Below are 19331 nucleotides of genomic sequence, written 5' to 3' on the forward strand. Positions count from 1 at the left end.
TCGCTGGTTGGCATGGTGTCTGAGGGCCAAAGAGCCTGTTTCCATGCTCTATCCCGAAACTACGCTAAACTAAATTGACCGTAGGGCTGGTTTGTAAGAAATGAGAATCAAAGGAACATGCTAAATGATGGTGTCTGTGTCCTCCCCATTTCCTCTCACAAAGAATATCAAAGTTGAATCATTTCCAATAGCTACATGGAAGGAGAGAACTCTAAACATAGGACCCAATTCTCCAGTCTAATAACAGGCTTCAAACTGAATTGCAAAACATATGATCAATTGCAAACTGTTCCTTCTTGCAAACAAACCTCCCCTATCTACCACATCTATAGTTATCTGTACACTGCACATGCTCATGGTAACCTTGCTCAGCACACTGAAACCAGCAAAGGAACCTCTCACTGCCAAGCAGTACACACTATATTTTCATAAGTTCATATGTTCACAAGTTTCAGGGCCAGAATTAGCCCTTTCGTCCAATCAAGTCTACTCCATCATTGAATCATGGCTGATCTATCTTTCCCTCTCAACCCCATTCTCCTGCCTTTTCCCCATAACCCCTGACGCCCTTACTAATCAAGAATCTGTTCATCTCCGCCTTTAAAAATATCAATTGATTTGGTCTCCACAGCTGTCTGCGACAATGAATTTCACAGATTTGCCATGCTCCACCTAAAGAAATTCCTCCTCGTCTTTCTAAAGGTTCATCCTTTTATTCTGATGATATGGGCTCTGTTCCGAGACTCTCCCACCAGTGGAAATATCGACACCACATTCACTCTATCCAGGCTTTTCACAATTCGCTAAATTTCCCTCCTCCTTCTAAACTCCAGCAAGTACAGGCTCAGTGCGTCAAACGTTTATCATATGTTAACACAGTCATTCCTGTGTTAAAACCACCTCTGGACCCTCTCCAACAGCAGCACATCCTTCCTCAGATACGGGGCCCAAAAATGCTCACTATACTCCTAATGTAGCCTGACCAGTGCCTTATAAAACCTCAACATTACATCCTAGTTTATCTGTTCTAACCCCCTCAAATTAAACGCTTAATTTTACACTGCAACAGCGATGTTTAATGCGCTCACAAGTGCATTACCCAGACAGTAGAAGATACACTCACTCTCTCGTCCCACGGATGAAATTACAGCTGCTCCACACTTGGGAGAGGCAGAGAATTGTCGTTCCCGTTCACAGAACGGTACCCGGCCTGTCCGTACACAGTGAGAGTCAAGGGACAAATAGGAAGTACAAAAGGCAGCTTTGTTTCCACACAAAACAAGGTGGGTTTAATCTTTGGGTCAACAATCACACCATACAGTCTATAAAACACACACACACACAGGTTATAGGTCTGCCCTAGTCGTGATTTATCGAAGTATTGTTTGGTCAAACGGTCCACAGCTTGGCATGAAAGAAAAGGAGTCTTTGAAAATGGAGGAGGGGCGGTTTCTGAATGTGTGAACTCAAGCAGGCCATTTTGTTAAATGATCTGTGCAAAATGATGCCTATGTTGAATGCAGATATTGTTCTCTGCTTTCTTTGGCATGCGTTTAATCAGCCCAATGATTGCACAGTACAGACAACGTCAATCGATAAAACTTGACCACCTCAGTAATCAGTTCACATTTTTCTATTACAATTTCAAGGTTTCCAGTCGCCACGGAATTATCATTTTCAATATGCATATTTTTCACTAATTTTTTTGCTACTTGGCTTACACCAATTAAAAATCAATCACTACATCTGTCACCTTATAAAATGATATTGTTGACCTTGTAGATGCTCTTGCACCAATGAAGTAGCAAAGAACCACAGATGCTGGTTAATATACAAAATGGACACAAAGTGCTGGAGTAACTCAGCAGGTCAGGCAGCATCTGTGGAGAACGTGGTTTAGGTATAGAGATACAGGCCCTTCGGCCCACCGAGTCCGTGCTAACCAACGATCTCCGTACACTATCCTACACACCGAAAGACAATATACAATTTTATACCAAAGACAATTAACCTACGTACCAGTACGTTTTTGGCATGTGGAAGGAAACTGGAGCACCCGCAGAAAACCCACTCGGTCACGTGCAAACTCCACACAGACAGCACCAGTAGTCTGGATCAAACTCAGTTCTCTGGCACCACAAGACAGCAACTCTACCGCTGTGCCACTGTGCTGCTGAGATGGTCCCGGCCCAAAGCACCTCCTATCCGTGTTCTCCAGAGATGCTGCCTGACCCGCTGAGTTACTCCAACACTTTGTTTCCTCTTGCACCAATCCCAGGTTTAAAGATTGGCTGACACTTGTCCTGACACTTCAAACACTGCACAATACGTAGAAATCAATTGGTAGCTGCTCCATTTTTAAAGTCTTACCCGATTAATAAAATCGACGAATTTGCAAGTTTCACAGCAAGGCCGTCGAGAGGAGGTGTCGGGGATAGCAGGGAGCTGCCTCATGTGCCCTTTCACATGGCTGCTTGCAGCACAGGAAGGCAGCTGGCAACTCCACATATGACTCAAGTGTCCCTTCACTGTATGTTGACTGAGCAGCACAACAGCTCGAGAGACAGGAAATGGACATTTCTTTAAGTCTGTTACAGGGAGGTGGCAACTGACGAGAGGAAATAATCCGTCAAGCCGCAAGTGCTCGGAGAACCGATTAACTATGTTGAAGATAGACACGAAATGCTAGAGTAACTCAGCGGGACAGGGAGCAGCTCTAGAGAGCAGGAATGGGTGACGTTTCAGGTTGAGACCCTTCTTAGATGGAATATGTTTCCCGTTCTAAGGCGGCATTGGTCTACGCTGTCACCATAGAATCATACAGCCCTGTGGAAACATGCCCTTCGGCACAACTTGTCGACCAACATCGCCCGTCTCACCTGCCTGCGCTTGACCTTGAACCCTTTAAACTTTTACTATCCACGTACCTGTCCAAAGTCGCTTAAATATTAATATAGTACCTGCCTCCACTACCTACTCTGGCAGCTCGTTCCATATTCCCACCGCCTTTTGTATTAAAAAGTTACCCCCTCAGGTTCCTACTAAATCTTTTCCTCCCTGACCTTAAACCCGAGACCCGAGCTCTGCGAGCTCTCGGTTGGAGCGATCCCAGGCAAGGGATTGTCTCCATTGTAAGGCCGTGCCCCGCGGTGAGGCTCAAAGTCAGTCTCGAGCGAGGCCTCCAACTCCACGATGTTAGGCCGCAGAGAGACCGGAGATACGAGCCGGAAAACAATCACAGCTCCAGCACGGTAAGAGATTGAAATATAGTTTCCCCCCAACCCCATCGCCCACCCCCCACATAAAACAAACCAGAGAACATTAACACAAACTTTAAAAACACACTAAAAATAACAAAAAAAAGACGAAAAAACAGACAGACTGTTGGCGAGACTGCCAATCTTGCGGCGGCCCTGGTAAAAAGGTATAGGGGTGTAAAATGCACACCTCCAGGTTCAGAGACAGTTTCTTCCCAGCTGTTATTAGTCAACTGAACCATCCTACAAAAAAAACTAGAAAGTAGTCCTGAACTACTATCTACCTCAATGGAGACCCTTGCACTATCTTTGATTGCACTGAGTGTCATTCCCGTCATTCCCTTTATTCTGTATCTGTACACTGTAGATAGGTCGATCATTAGCATGTGTATACCTTTCGCTGGCTGGTTGGCACGCAACAAAAGCTTGTCACTGTACACACAGGACAATAAACTAAACTCAAACATATATTTTTTCCTATTTAGCTGCAATGAATGTCAATAACTCTCCACCTGCTAGAATGGGTGGAGCCGTCTATGTGACCACAGCAGTAACCAGCTCAGTGACTTGCTGCTTGCAGCTTTCAGGCACCATCCAGAGCTGCCTGCAAGAGCTTCTGTGGCAAAGAACTGTGGTCCCACTGAACACAATGGTGGTTCCAAGAGGCTCCCTGAGAATCATCCAAGACAGAGAGTTGTGGTGGAGGAGTGTTATTCAGACTGGAGGTCTGTGATCACTGACATTCGCAGGTAACATTTAGTTTAGTTAAGTTTCATTAAGACACACAGCATGGAAACAGGCCACACAAAAAAGCTGGAGAAACTCAGCGGGTGCAGCAGCATCTATGGAGCGAAGGAAATAGGCAACGTTTCGGGCCGAAACCCTTCTTCAGACCCAGAAACAGGCCAGTCTGAAGAAGGGTCTCGACCCAAAACACTGCCCATTCCTTCTCTCCAGAGATGCTGCCTGTCCCGCTGAGTTACTCCAGCATTTTGTGTCTATCTTCGATGGAAACAGACCCTTCGGCCCAAATAGTCCATGCCGACCCACAATCACTGTACACTAGTCCCATCCTATACAATAGGGGCAATTTACAGAAGCCAATTGGTTAACTGGCTACTGTAAATTGTATATTGTCCCTATGTGTAGGATTGTGTTAGTGTACGGGATGATCGCTGGTCTTGCTGGGCCGAAGGGCCTGTCTCCACGCTGTATGTCTAAAGTCTAACCTACAAACCCGCACATCTTTGGATAATGGGAAGAAACCGGAACACCTGCAAAAAAACCCACGAGGTCACAGGCAGATGGTACAAACTCTGTACAGAAAGCACCCGTAGTTAGGATCAAACCTGGGTATCTAACGCTGTGGAGCAGAAACTACCACCACGCCACTGTGTGGTAACTGCTGTGGGATGTCTGATTTTTGAGATGTATAAATAACTTGGATGTTAACGCAGATAGGTTGGTAAGAAAATATGCAGATGACGCCAAAATTGGTGAAGCGTCGGTCAGTGAGAAGCGGGATAGAGCATCAAGTGTACAGCGGGTTAGAGATCAGCTACGGAAATGGTCTGACAAATGGGAGGAGGAGTTAAATCCAAGACAATTCAGACTATTTCCAGCAGACAAATAGTCCCTTGATTTTTGTTTTCTTTGAGAGATTTTGTTTTTATTTTAGAACAGGAACCTAAGGGGTAACTTTTTTTTACACAAAGGGTGATGGGTGCATGGAACAAACTGCCTGAGGAGGTAGTTGATGCAGGTGGTATCGCAACGTTTAAGAAGCATTTAGACAGGTACATGGATAGGAGAGATTTAGAGGGGAAGTTGGGCTGAAGGGCCTGTTTCCACGCTCTATGACTATTGTATACAGCCTGAAAACAAGCCCTTCGGCCCACTGAGCCCATGTCAACCATCGATCATCTATTCACACTATGTGACCTCACTTTCTCATCCACTGGCTACACGTTTAGAAGATTGAGAGGGGATCTTATAGAAACTTACAAAATTCTTGAGGGGTTGGACAGGCTAGATGCAGGAAGATTGTTCCCGATGTTAGGGAAGTCCAGAACAAGGGGTCACAGTTTAAGGATAAAGGGGAAATCCTTTAAAACCGAGATGAGAAGAACTTTTTTCACACAGAGAGTGGTGAATCTCTGGAATTCTCTGCCACAGAGGGTAGTTGAGGCCAGTTCATTGGCTATAGTTAAGAAGGAGTTAGATGTGGCCCTTGTGGCTAAAGGGATCAGGGGGTATGGATAGATGGCAGGTACAGGATACTGAGTTGGATGATCAGCCATGATCATATTGAATGGCGGTGCTGGCTCGAAGGTCCGAATGGCCTACTCCTGCACCTAATTTCTATTTCTATGTTTCTATGTTCGAGGCAGTTGATCAGAGGCTAATTAACCCACAAACCCACCAAAGGCTCAGTGGAGATCAGGCTGTCCACAATAATGCCTGCATCAATATGTTGTGCTTGTCTCTCACAGAAGTCAGGAACAGGCTAGAGGTTGATGCTAGAATATTTGTTGCCTCCCCTCCCGTATGCCAGAATCACCAAATTTAACGGTGGCTCCGATCACCCTGAGCTGACGGGTGGACACACTATTGGACCTCTCCCGGCTTCGTCCCAGCTACTTATACCGCCCAGTAAAACAAAGACACAGAGAACTGCAGATGCTGGAATCTTGAGCAAAACAAAGTGCTGGAGGAACTCAGCGGGTCAGACAGCATCTGCGGTAAGGATGATTTGAAAAAAGTCCCGACTAAAACGTCACCTGCTCATTCTCTCCACGGATGCTGCCTGACCCGTTGAGTTCCTCCAGCACCATATATGTCCTCCCAATACCTGAAAATGGCCAGTGCTCAGATGGAGAAAGGTAAGCAAAAAATAGTATTTTTGTCTTTATTTAGACTTTTAGACTTTAAACATTTAGGCTTTTAGAGATACAGCATGGAATCAGCGATCACCACGAATACTAGCACTATCCTACTCAATTAACCTGCAAACACGCATGTCTTTGGAATGTGGATGGAAACCAGAGCACCCAGAGAAAACCCACGCAGTCACAGGGAGAACGCACAAACTCTGTACAGACAGCACCAGTAGTTGGGATCGAACCCGGGTCGCTGAGGTTGTTAGGCACTAACTTTACCACCGCGTCACTGTGCTGCCCCAAAAAACTAATAGTATTGCTAATATTTTAATCAGTTTACATGAGATATATTTTCCAGTCATTATAAAGCTACATAGCACAGAGACAGGTCCTTCGGCCCACCTTGTCCATGCTAACTAAATTATTATACCTGGGATCATTTGGCCCATAGCCCTCTAAACACTTCTTATCCATATATCTGTCCAAATGCCTTTTAAAAGCCCATAATTATACCTGCCTCAATGGCTTCCTCTGGCAGCTCATTCCAAATACGGACTATCCTCTGAATGAAAATGTTCCCCTGGTAAATCTCTCCTCTCACATTCAGCCCATGCACTCTCACTTTAGAATCATCTACACTCGGAAAATGACGGAGAGCGTTCACTTTATCAATGCCCCTCATGATCTTGTATACCTCGATAAGAGTGTGTATATGGAACGAGCTGTCAGACAAAATAGTTGAAGCAGGAATTACAACAGTATTTAAATGACATTTGGACAGGTTAATGGATAGGAAAGGTTTAAAGGGATACTAGACCAAGTGCAGACCCATTGGGTCTGCTCCCCCAACGCAGCCGTTCCCTACCCGTAGCCCCCACGGGAGACGTGGTCCTCCAACTCAAACGGCTCAGGAATCAGCAGTGCGGCTGTTTTTAAATGGCGTCTTTGAGGCGAGATGCGGGCGCCAGCAACCGTTATGGTTGCTGGCCAGCAGGAGGCGACAAAATGAGTGAGTGGGGGGGAGAGAAGGATTTGATTTAAAATGTGTACATAAACACGACGAAATGTAATGAGGAGTGGATACTTGGAATGAAAAGTGAAATCTCTACCGAACTGGAAAAGATCTCGGCGATTGTGCGTCTGGATTCGGCGTGGCAAGGAATCAAAGGAAGAAAGGCAGCCGGCAGCCGTACATGTAAATGGCTCCATTCTGATTGGACATCTGCGAGCATAGGGCATTGTGACATCACACGATGGAACAAATCAAAAGGCAGAAAGGCAGCGGACGACAGGCGGCAGCCACAGAGTTTTATATAAAGATAGATAGATAGATAGATAGATAGATAGATAGATAGATAGATAGATAGATAGATAGATAGATAGATAGATAGACAGATAGACAGACACATCTGACCAGTTTAGATGGTACATTTTGTCAGCATGGACAAGTTGGGCTGAAGGGCCTGCTTCTGTGCTGTCTGACTCTATGGTCACCCTTCATTCTCATAGACTCATCATGATAGGGCGTGGAAACAAGCCCTGCGGCCCAACTTGCTCACACCAGCCAACATGCCCCATCTACACTAGTCCCACAAGCATGCGTTTGGCCCATATCCCTCCAAACCTGTCCAACACATGTCCTATCCATGTATCTGTCCAATTGTTTCTTCAAAAATGTTGCAATAGTCCCTACCCCACCACTCTTTGTGTGAGATCACGACCTATCCAACCTCTCCCTATAAATCTAGAAACAAAATCTAGCACGTTTTTGCATGTGTCATTAGGAAAATATGCAACAAAACCAAGCCAAGAAATAAAGACAATAAACTCACACAGAATAAGAAAAAAAGAGTTGAGAGCTAAGAAAAAAGATGTTTATTTACAAGCAAAACATTATTTGGTCATAAAATGTTTTAATTGGACAAAATTTCCATGAGCAGACCACCAAGTAACTTTACGAATCAGAAAGAATATCTGTAGTGTATTATTTTTCTGTTAATATCTGAACAAACTATTTTTTCTGTGCATAATAAAGGGGCAAAGTTTGAAGGAGATGTGTGGGACAAGTTTTTTTTTTACATAGAAAGTGGCTAGAATGTGCTACCAGGGGTGATGTCGGAGGAAGATGTGATGTCATTGCATTTACGAGGCTTTTAGATGGGCACATGGATATGCAGGGAATGGAGGGACTTGGATCACTTGCAGGCTGAGAAGATTAGTTTATCTTGGTGTCATGTTCAGCTTCTCATCCACTCCCAACACATTAGGGGCAATTTTACAAATCCCCACGTCTTTTGGATGCGGGAGGAAACTGATGCGCCTGTCAGGGAGAACGTGCAAAATCCACACAGACAGCACCCGACGTCAGGATCAATCCCAGGTCTCTGGCGTCGAGAGTCAGCTGCACTGCCAGCCGTTCCACTGTGCAACCTCAAAAGAGGTTTTAGAGGGGAAAGATTTAATAGTGAATAACCTTTTTGCTCAGAGGGTGGTGGCAGGTATATGGAACAAGCTGCCAGAGGAGAAATGCAGAAACAAGGAACTGCAGATGCTAGTTTACAAACCAGCGTAATGACAAAATGAGTCTGAAGAATGGTCCTGACCTAGAACCTCACCATATCCATATTCTCCAGTGATGCTGCCTGCCCCACTGGGTTACTACAGCATTTTGTGTCTCTTTTTTTTTGCCAGAGCAGGAAGTTGAGACAGGTACTATAACCGCATTTAAAAGACATTTGGACAGGTAAACGGATGGGAAAGGTTTAGAGGGTATGGGAAAAACACGGGCAAATGGGACTAACTTAGATGGGGCATCATTGTCGGCATGGAGGAGAGGACTGTTTTATGCTGCATAACTCTAAAAAGCTCAATGGAATAGGGGGAGGATGGCATCTGGTCAGCGGGTGGAGACCACAGTGGCTGAGAAGATGGAAGACGCTCCAAAAGGGTGAGACCCCTCATCGTGGTGGAGTCCGTTCGTTGGCGCCTGAGATAAGACACAAAATGCTGGAGTAACTCAGCAGGACGGGCAGCATCTCTGGATAGAAGGAATGGGTGACGTTTCAGGTCGAGACCCTTCTTCAGACCGAGTCAAGGGATAAGGAAGTGTAAGGTGTGAAAACAAGACAAAGAGGATGAGGTCAAGGAAAAGTGGATGAGGTCAAGGATCATTGTTAGCTAGGAAAAGGTAACAACAAAGCAAACAGATATAAAATGTAAACCAGAACCAGGGGCCACAGTTTAAGAATAAGGGGTAAGCCATTTAGAACGTAGACCAGGAAACACTGTTTCTCACAGAAAGTGGTGAGTCTGTGGAATTTCTCTGCCTCAGAGGGCGGTGGAGGCAGGTTCTCTGGATGCCTTCAAGAGAGAGCTAGATAGGACTCTTAAAGATAGCGGAGTCAGGGGATATGGGGAAAAGGCAGGAACGGGGCACTGATTGGGGATGATCAGCCATGATCACATTGAATGGCAGTGCTGGTTCAAAGGGCCGAATGGCCTACTCCTGCACCCATTGTCTATTGTAAGTGAGGACAGTCGGACTAGTTGGAGAACTGGGAAGGGGGGAGGGATGGAGAGAGAGGGAAGGCAGGTATTACTTGAAGTTAGAGAAGTCAATATTCATACCGCTGCCCAAGCAAAATATGAGGTGTTGTTCCACCAATTTGCCCTGGGCCTCACCCTGACAAAGGAGGAGGCCCAGGACTGAAATGTCTGTGTGGGAATGGGAGGGGGAGTTAAAGTGTTTCACAACCGGGGGAATCAGGTAGGTTTAGGCAGGCCGGACCGGGGGTGGCTGTCCGTGCACCGGTCTCCCCACGAGAAAAGATGTCACACACGGGCGCCCAGCTGGAGGGACGTAAACTCCGTGGCTCCAGGATCGGACTCTTCAGCCGTCTCTAGACCCACAGAAAGGACCCGCCAGGAGGACAATCACGCTCAACCTCAAGTGGGCAGCAGTAGAGTTGCTGCCTTACAGCGTCAGAGACCCGGGTCCGATCCCGACTATTGGTACCATCTCTACGGAGTTTGTACATTCTCACCGTCACCGTGGGTTTTCCCCAGGTGCTCTGGTTTCCTCCCATATTCCAAAGAAGTACAGGTTTGTAGGTGAATTGGCTTTGGTAAATTGTAAATTGTCCCTAGTGTGTAGGATAGTGCTTGTGTATGGGGGTTGTTGGTCAGTACGGACCCGGTGGGCCGAAGGGCCAGTTTTGTCTAAAATTTTAAAAAACTAATAAAGTGATTACTGGTGATCATAAGAGATAGGAGTAGAATTGGGCCATTCAGCCCATCATCTACTCTGCCATTCAATTATAGCAATCTATCTCACCCTCCTAAATCCATTCTCCTGCCTTCTCCCCATAACCTTTGACACCCATACTAATCAAGAATCTATCTATCTCTGCCTGAAATCTATCCACAGCCTTCTGTTGCAAAGAATTCCGCAGATTCACCACCCTCATCATGATGCAGTCTATAATGTAAAGATCACCCAACTGCACTGACAGGTTTTTACTCCAGTAAAGGACCTGTGACATTGAACATATTAAACCTATAACTGAGATGTGGCATTGGGGCTACACAGGGGGTGATGGAGAGAGGCAGGTACGGGATAATGAGTTGGAGGAGCAGCCATGATCATATTGAATCGCCGTGCGGGCTCGAAGGGCCGAATGGCCTACTCCTGCACCTAATTTTTATGTTTATATGTTTCTACTCCAGTAAAGGACTTGTGACATTGAAACATATTAAACCCACAACTGTAGCTACAGCATAAAATACAGACCATGCTCTTCGCATTAATTAGTGACTTGTTCCTTAACTTAAATTCTTAAATAATTATCAAGAATGAAAAAAGATGGCTTTGATCAGTGAAAGAAGACAGATGGATAAATTGTGCTTTAAGCATTATCACATGTGCAAAATGCAACTGGAATTAATGAGTCTTTTAACGATTCTCTATTGCAAGCCAAATAAATTCCTTTGTTTATTCGGACCCGGACCCGATCAAACCCAGCTTCATTGGCTGCGTTGCAGCATCATCTGCTGTAGCTTTGCACTTTCTGCAAAGTGGTGCTTCCCGCAAGTACCGGGCAGTCAGCTGGAAGTTTAAATCGCCACCCCACAAGTTGTGACGGCGGTGTGGGAAGGCTGTGAAGGTCAGGTCAAGTTGAGTCATTTTCTTTGTTCCATGGAATCCCAGCGGGACAGCCACTTCCTCCGATGCATGCGTTACGCTCGGCTGTTTTTCCATGTGGGCAGGTCAGGTTTTAGTCAGGAAATTCTTGACACTATTGTGGAGGTTTCAGAGGTCCACCCGAGTAGAAGGACAAGATTGTTTACTGGGAACAGGCAGCTGCTGGGACACAATGTTTAAGAAGGAACTGCAGATGCTGGAGAATCGAAGGTTACACAAAAAAGCTGGAGAAACTCAGCGGGTGCAGCAGCATCTATGGAGCGAAGGAAATGGGCAACGTTTCGGGTCGAAACCCCGAAGGGAAATAGGTAACGTTTCGGGCCAAAACCCGGAAGGGTTTCGGCCCGAAACGTTGCCTATTTCCTTCGCTCCATAGATGCTGCTGCACCCGCTGAGTTTCTCCAGCTTTTTTGTGTGCTGGGACACAATGATGTTTTATGGACTGGATTAACATCAGTCAGTGCAAGCAAGCCAACGTTTCAGACGATTAATGGCCAGTAGTTGTATGAAGTTGGGAGATTGCAAAACCTACCTGTATAAAATAAACTGGCGTGGTGATGAAACAGGGTGTTTCAATAGGATTTCAATATCCCCAATTGAAGAAAGAGATCACAGTGGCGCAGCAGTATAATTGCTACCTTACAGCATCAGAGACACAGGTTCGATCCTGACCTTGGGTGCTGTCTGTACAGAGTTTGTACGTTCTCACTGTGACCGTGTGGGGTTTTTCCGGGTGCTATGGTTTCCTCCAACACTCCAAAGATGTGCAGGTCTGTAGGTTAATTGGCTCTTCTGTAAAATTGTTCCTAGTGTGTAGGATAGAACTAGTGTAGGACTGATCATTGGCCGGCACGGATTTGTAGGGCTGAAGGGTTTGTTTCCTCGCTGTATCTCTAAACTAAAGTATGAATTGTATCAATTCCTGATTAATATCCACAGCCCAGAAGGGTATAAATGCAATGGTGCTCAAATTATCAGAATGCTGTCTGGATCAGAGCATTTCAACCACAGGGAAATGTTGGATAGACTTAGATTGTTTTCTCTGGAACATCGGAGGCTGAGGGGAGATTGGATAGAAGTCTATAAAACAATGGGAAGGGAGACAGTCCCAACCTTTTTCTCAGTGGAAAAGTCAAACACTGGAGGGCATAGGTCATAGTGAGAGGAGGAATTGTGCAACTGTGTACAACTGCACAGTGAAATTCCTTTTGCATATTTACACATGCAGGCGTTGCCACCTTTTGGCACCATTTCCACTGTCCAAAGTCTGGTCTTCCCTCACGCTCAGTCTACTGGAGTAGTGCCTGTTCCTGGTAAGCCCCAGACTCCTGTAGTCTGTCCTCCATCATAAAGTTTAATGAGATGTGCGGGGCAAGTTTTTTTTCACACAGTGAGTGGTTGGGGCCTGGAACGTAATGCCTGGGATAGTGGTGGAGGCAGATAACATAGTGGTGTTTAAGAAGTGTTTAGATAGGCACGTGGATGTGTAGGGAAGAGAGGGGTACAGATCATATACAGACATATGAGAACAGTTTAGCTTGGCATTGTAGATATAGATAGATATGCCATTTATTGTCACTATACATGTACAATGAAATTAAAAGCTGCTCGTACTCAGTGCATACATATAATTTAGTACAAAAAACAAGAAACAGAAAACAAAAACAAAAGGGAGAGGGGGGGGGATAGGTGCACAATTCTGCGGGGCTATATGCATATCTATAAAGGCAAAATGGTGAAGGAGATGTTTAAAGATTATATTAAATATTAAAAATGTTTTTAAAAAATGTTAAAAATTACAGTTACAATACACATAACTTCCAAATTTCATTACGTGGATATAATAGATGGAAGTCCGGGTGTTGGGCTGTAAAGTCAGTGCATATTGTGTTCATATTGTGTGCATATTATATTGTGTTCAATATAAACATTCTGGGCCAAAGGGCCTGTTCCTGTGCTGTCCTGTTCTATTGTCCATGTTCTAAATGCACTGTCTAAGCTTGCATAAACAAAATACTTTTAATGAAGTACATGATTGCAAATGAAATGGAAAATATCATGTTGGTATTGCTTTCAAAAGAGACCATGAGCAGTGAAATATTGTTGAAATATTAGGGGGAGAAAGAAAGGGGAAAAAACACACACAAAAAAGTAGAGGAATGACTTTTCTCCCCCCTGGAGCGTCACAGTGGTGCAGCAGGTGGAGCTGCTGCCTCACAGCACCCCAGAACTGAGTTCCATCCTGATCTTGAGTGCAGTCTGTGTGGATTTTGTTACTTAGATTAGTTTAGTGCAACGTGTACCGAGGTACAGTGAAAAGCTTTTCGTTGCGTGCTAACCAGTCAGCGGAAAGCCCGTACATGATTACAATCCAGCTAGCCGCAGGGTGCAGGTGCAGGATAAAAGGAATAGCGTTTACTGCAAGATAAAGTCCATTAAAGTCGCCCCCTATTGTGTAAGTCGGGAAGTGTTTCTATTCCCCTCATGATTTTATGCACCTCTATGAGATCATCACTCAAGTCTCCTGCAGTCCTCGGAATAAAGTCATAGCCTGCCCAACCTCTCCCTACAGCTCAGGCCCTCATACAATACAATTTCATAATATATTCACCAGAAAGATTCAAAAACAGATCCAAGGCTGTTGTGACAGCTGGGAAAGTCAGAAGCAAATGGTGTACGGAATCTTCCAAACATGCAATTCAATAATATATTCAATATTGCCAAACATTTGATGCTGTATTCATAGATCTTTGCTGTGATAGTTCCCATATCAGCACAGTGGTACAGCTGGTAGATCTGCTGCCTCACAGCGCCAGACACCGCTTCATCCTAACCCCGGGGGCTGCCTTTGTGGAGTCTGCACGTTCTCCCTGTGACCACGTGGGTTTCCTTCGGGTGCTCCGGTTCCCTCCACGTTTGTAGGTTAATTAGCATTCTGTAAATCACCCCCTAAAGTGTCGCGAATGGATGTAAAAGTGGGAATAACGTAGAATTAGTGAGGACGGGGTGATCAATGGTCAGCATGGATTCGGTGGGCTGAAGGGCCAGCTTCTATGCGGCATCTCTAAAACTAAAAAGAAACTAAAACTGCACAAAAATGCTAAGAATGCTGAATAAACAGCTTTGGATCTGAGATCACAGTTGGAGATCAAGACCAAGTCTGGAAGAGCGGAAAAAATTATTGCATCAAAATCATTCCCGCGTTTGGTTGTGCCTCCAGAGACGATGAAAATATCGTATAATGGCTCAATAATCGAACAAAGCATTTGAGTCCACATGTTAATACTATCATGCAAATGTTTATTTGCTCACGTTTTATGAAATAGAAAATAGAGTCATCGAGCCCCTTCATCTCAACTTGCCCACAAAGACCAATATGCCCCATCTGAGATTGAGTTTAGTTTAGTTTATTGTCACGTGTACAGGGGTGCAGTAAAAAGCTTTTATTGTGTGCCAAGCAGTCTCTTCACCAGTGCAATCTACACTACTCCCACCTGCCCGTGTTTGACCCCTATCCAAAACGTTCTTATTCATGAACATGTCTAAATATTTCTTAAACGTTTATTTTTTAGTTTTAGTTAGAGATACAGCGCATAAACAGGCCCTTCAGCCTACCAAGTCCGTACCGACCAGCCACCACCACATTAACACTACCTACACATACTAGGGACAATTTACACTTATACCAATCCAATTGACCTACAAGCCATGGGGAGAATGTACAAACTCGGTACCGACAGCAACCGTAGTCGGGATCAAACCCGGGTCACTGGAAGGCAGAAACTCTGCCGCTGCGGCATGGCGCTGCCCCTAAACATTGTGATAGTACCTCAACTACCTCCTACCTCAACTATGACTCTCAGGGGCCGGTCCCACGAGCATGCGACCTGCATGCGGCAAGCGCGACCTAAAGGGCCAGTCCCACCAACATCCGCCTGCATGCAGCAAGCGCGACCTAACCAGATGCGGAAGCCTCGCGGAGGTCGAGTGAGTGACAAGGCCTTGAGGCGGCTGTGGGCCGGCAGGCCGTTGCCGCGCGGAATTTTTAAACACGGTCAGTTTTTCGGAGCCCCGCGCGATGTCGGGACCAGCCCCGCACAACTCCGCCGATCAAAGTGGGACCGGCCCCGCGAGGCCGTACGGCTCAAGCAACCACGTTAGGTCGCATTTGCCGCATGGAGTCGCATGCTTCTGGGACAGGCCCTTAAGCATCCATCCTGCCAAGACCTTTCATATTCATCTGTACCAATTAAATTACCTTTTATTCTTCTAAATGGTGTTGACTGGAAGATCCTCTTCATCCTTTCCTCGTAATCAACTACGGCATCTTTGCTATTGTAAAGGATGTATACAGCCCAATATTGCGTGCAATTCTCCAACTGTGGGCTCAGTAACCACTTGTATGTTGAAAGACATCCCTATTTTACATTCCATTTCTGAGCAATAAAGACAAGAATTCTATTTGCCTTCATAATTACTTGTGACACAAGCATGCTAGAAGGCTGTGTATCCTGTACAAAGTCACCCGGGTCCCATTGCACCGTAGCCTATTTTGTAGTAGGAAGGAACTGCAGATGCTGGTTTATACCAGTGGTTCCCAACCTTTTTTAGTTCATGGCCCCCTTAGGCACTTTAATTTTTCTGTGCCCCCCCCGACATTATTAGCGGAAAAAAAGTGGCTCCCGTCATTGAACCTGTGGCCCCCTAAATCCCTAAATTTTTCTGTAGCCTACCTGAAATTTGCCATGCATATGGCCCCAGGTTGGGAATCACTGGTTTATACCAAAAATCAACACACAAAGTGCTGGAGTAACTAACTGTCTGAAGAAGGGTTCCAACCCGAAACATCACCCATCCTTTTTCTCCAGAGATGCTGCCTGACCCTCCGAGTTACTTTATGTTTAACCTATTTTGTAGTTTTTCATTTAATCAATTTTCTGCTTTTTTAATTCTTGGTATCAAATTGAATAGCCTCAACACCTCCCTGCAGTATACATCATCTACCCATTGGTTTAATCTATCTTTATCAGTTTGCCAGCTCTTTGCACCCTCTCTCTGCTTTCCCTTTCTTATATCAGCAGGGATTCTGGCTGCAATTCATTTCATCCATGTCATTAATATAGATTGTAAGTCATGTCATTGTGATCCCTGTGGTGCCTCAAAATCTGTAACTGGCCCAAATTGAAAATTACATTTCCCAAAACCAATTCTGTTTCATATTCCGTTTGGGGAGTCTGCATCCCGGGGGCATGAACATCGAATTCTCCCAATTTTGTTAGTCCTTGCTGTCTCCTCCCCTTCCTCAGTCCCCCTGCTGTCTCCTCCCATCCCCCAGCCTTCGGGCTCCTCCTCCTTTTTCCTTTCTTGTCCCCGCCCACCCCCGCCCCCGATCAGTCTGAAGAAGGGTTTCGGCCCGAAACGTTGCCTATTTCCTTCGCTCCATAGATGCTGCTGCACCCGCTGAGTTTCTCCAGCTTTTTTGTGTAACCTTCGATTCTCCAGCATCTGCAGTTCCTTCTTAAACACAATTCTGTTTCCTGTTAGACATAAGGAACTGCAGATGCTGGTATACACAACAAAAAACAAAGTGCTGGAGTAAATCAACAGGTCAGATGGCATCTCCAGAGAACATGGATAGATGATGTTTCAGGTCGGGTCCACTTTTCTGTTACTTAATCAAACCTCCCTTAATTACCGCCTCTCCCTTTCCCGATGACTTGAGTTCTTATGTTGTGCAGAAACCTTTAAAGTAGCACCTTGTCTGAAAATCTGAAAAATATTACAATTGTATGTTCCTTGTATGTTACATCCTCAAATAGTTTTTTTTTAGATTAGAAACATAGAAACATAGAAATTAGGTGCAGGAGTAGGCCATTCGGCCCTTCGAGCCTGCACCGCCATTCAATATGATCATGGCTGATCATCCAACTCAGTATCCCGTACCTGCCTTCTCTCCATACCCCCTGATCCCCTTAGCCACAAGGGCCACATCTAACTCCCTCTTAAATATAGCCAATGAAGTGGCCTCAACTACCCTCTGTGGCAGAGAGTTCCAGAGATTCACCACTCTCTGCGTGAAAAAAGTTCTTCTCATCTCGGTTTTAAAGGATTTCCCCTTTATCCTTAAGCTGTGACCCCTTGTCCTGGACTTCCCCAACATCGGGAACAATCTTCCTGCATCTAGCCTGTCCAACCCCTTAAGAATTTTGTAAGTTTCTATAAGATCCCCTCTCAATCTTCTAAATTCTAGAGAGTATAAACCAATATTGATTGGTTTTGATTAATTCCTTTCCATAAAACCATAACAAGTGTGCTCAATTAGTTTAGAGATACAGTGCGGAAACAGTGCGGTCCACTGAGCCTGTGCCGACCAGCGATCAGTGTGCACTAGCACTATCCTACACACGAGGGACAATTTACAATCTTTACCAAAGCCAATTAACCTACAAACTTGTATGTTTTGTGTGTGGGCGGAAACCGGAACACCTGGAGGAAACCCATGCGGTCCCAGGGAAAATTACTAACCCCGTACAGACAGCACCCGTAGTCAAGATCGAACCTGTGTCTCTGACGCACACGGTAGTATCTCTACCACAGCGCCGCCCATATGTAATATGATTTTCTATCTGTTCAGTCACTAATTCGTTACTAATTGATTCTACCATTTTTTCAAAGACGATGTTAAGTTAGCAATCGGTTCTATGTCATCCCACTTTGTCGTTCACTCCCTACACACTCGGGGCAAGTAACAAAGGCCAATTAACCAACAGACCCGCACAACTTTGGGATGTAGGAGGAAACTGGAGTACCCGGAGGAATCCCAAGTAATCACAGGGAGAACGTGCAAACTCTATGCAGACAGCACCCAAGGGGTAGAACCCAACCTGGGTGTCTGGTGCCGTGAGACAGCAGTTCTACCAATAGCATCACTGCGCTGCCTTTATATGGACATGATCTTTATGATGACACCAATGTAATAATTGAACGCTGCCATTACATATACGGAAACACGAGTTGAGTTTAGTTTATTGTCACGTGTACCGAGGTCCAGTGAAAGGCTTTTGTTGCGCGCTAACCAGTCAGTGGAAAGACAATACACGATTACAATTGAGTCATCCACACTGTACAGATACAAGATAAAGGGAATAACATGAATAACAAGGTAAAGCCAATAAAGTCCGATCAAAGATAGTCTGTGCGTCTCCAATCAGACAATGAAGCCATGGCCCCACGGCCATGAAGGCCGATTTCTTCAGATGCTACAAAGTGCCAATGAGCGTACAATAGTCTTCATATTTATTCAACAAAGGAAGGAAATTAATTTCAAGATATATCCGTGTTGTATTTTTCAACATTCAAATGAAGCTTCCAGATGTGAGACGACAAAAGAACACATTATTTGGATGAAATAATTGCAGGCAACTGGATATGTGATCACCAAGGTATGACATGCCTCAGCTGTACAAACAATACAACACTGTATGCTCCATCAACTCAGGTCTTCACGTAAAGAAAGTCAGGAATCTCTGCTAAGAGATTGTCTGCGGAGGGCGCTCAGCATCGCCAAGGACTGCTCTCACCCCAACCATGGACTGTTTAACCTCCTACCATCCGGGAGGCGCTACAGGTCTCTCCGTTGCCGAACCAGCAGGTCGAGGAACAGCTTCTTCCCGGCGGCTGTCACTCTACTCAACAACGTACCTCGGTGACTGCCAATCACCACCCCCCCCCCCCGGACACTTATTATTATTTATTCAAATCATTTGCTATGTCGCCCTTCCAGGGAGATGCTAAATGCATTTTGTTGTCTCTGTACTGTACACTGACAATGACAATTAAAATTGAATCTGAATCTGAATCCGAAGTCAGTAGCATTATCAGCAAACAGCATTTGTAGCTGCTGCAAAACAGAAAGTGTTGGAGGAACTCAGCGGGTCAGGCAGCAGCTGTGGAGGGAATGGATAGACAATGATTTAGGTCAGGACCCTTCCTAAG

At 45.2% G+C, this 19331-nt stretch overlaps 1 protein-coding gene across 5 annotated transcripts in view; it reads right to left on the minus strand.

The window, feature by feature from the left end:
* The window catches only part of septin9b (septin 9b), a 298107-nt gene that overhangs the window by 79828 nt on the left and 198948 nt on the right, over window positions 1-19331 (minus strand). Inside the window, exon 1 of one of the 5 annotated variants that reach the window (XM_055654244.1) lies at window positions 2371-2489. The exons of the other annotated variants lie outside the window; for them this stretch is intronic. The gene's annotated coding sequence lies outside the window, so the exon portion shown is untranslated. Of the gene's footprint in view, window positions 1-2370; window positions 2490-19331 lie in introns of those variants that run through there. 5 annotated transcript variants of the gene reach the window in all.

The sequence above is a fragment of the Leucoraja erinacea genome, chromosome 23 (assembly GCF_028641065.1).
Source record: "Leucoraja erinacea ecotype New England chromosome 23, Leri_hhj_1, whole genome shotgun sequence".
Classification (NCBI taxonomy): Eukaryota; Metazoa; Chordata; class Chondrichthyes; order Rajiformes; family Rajidae; genus Leucoraja; species Leucoraja erinaceus.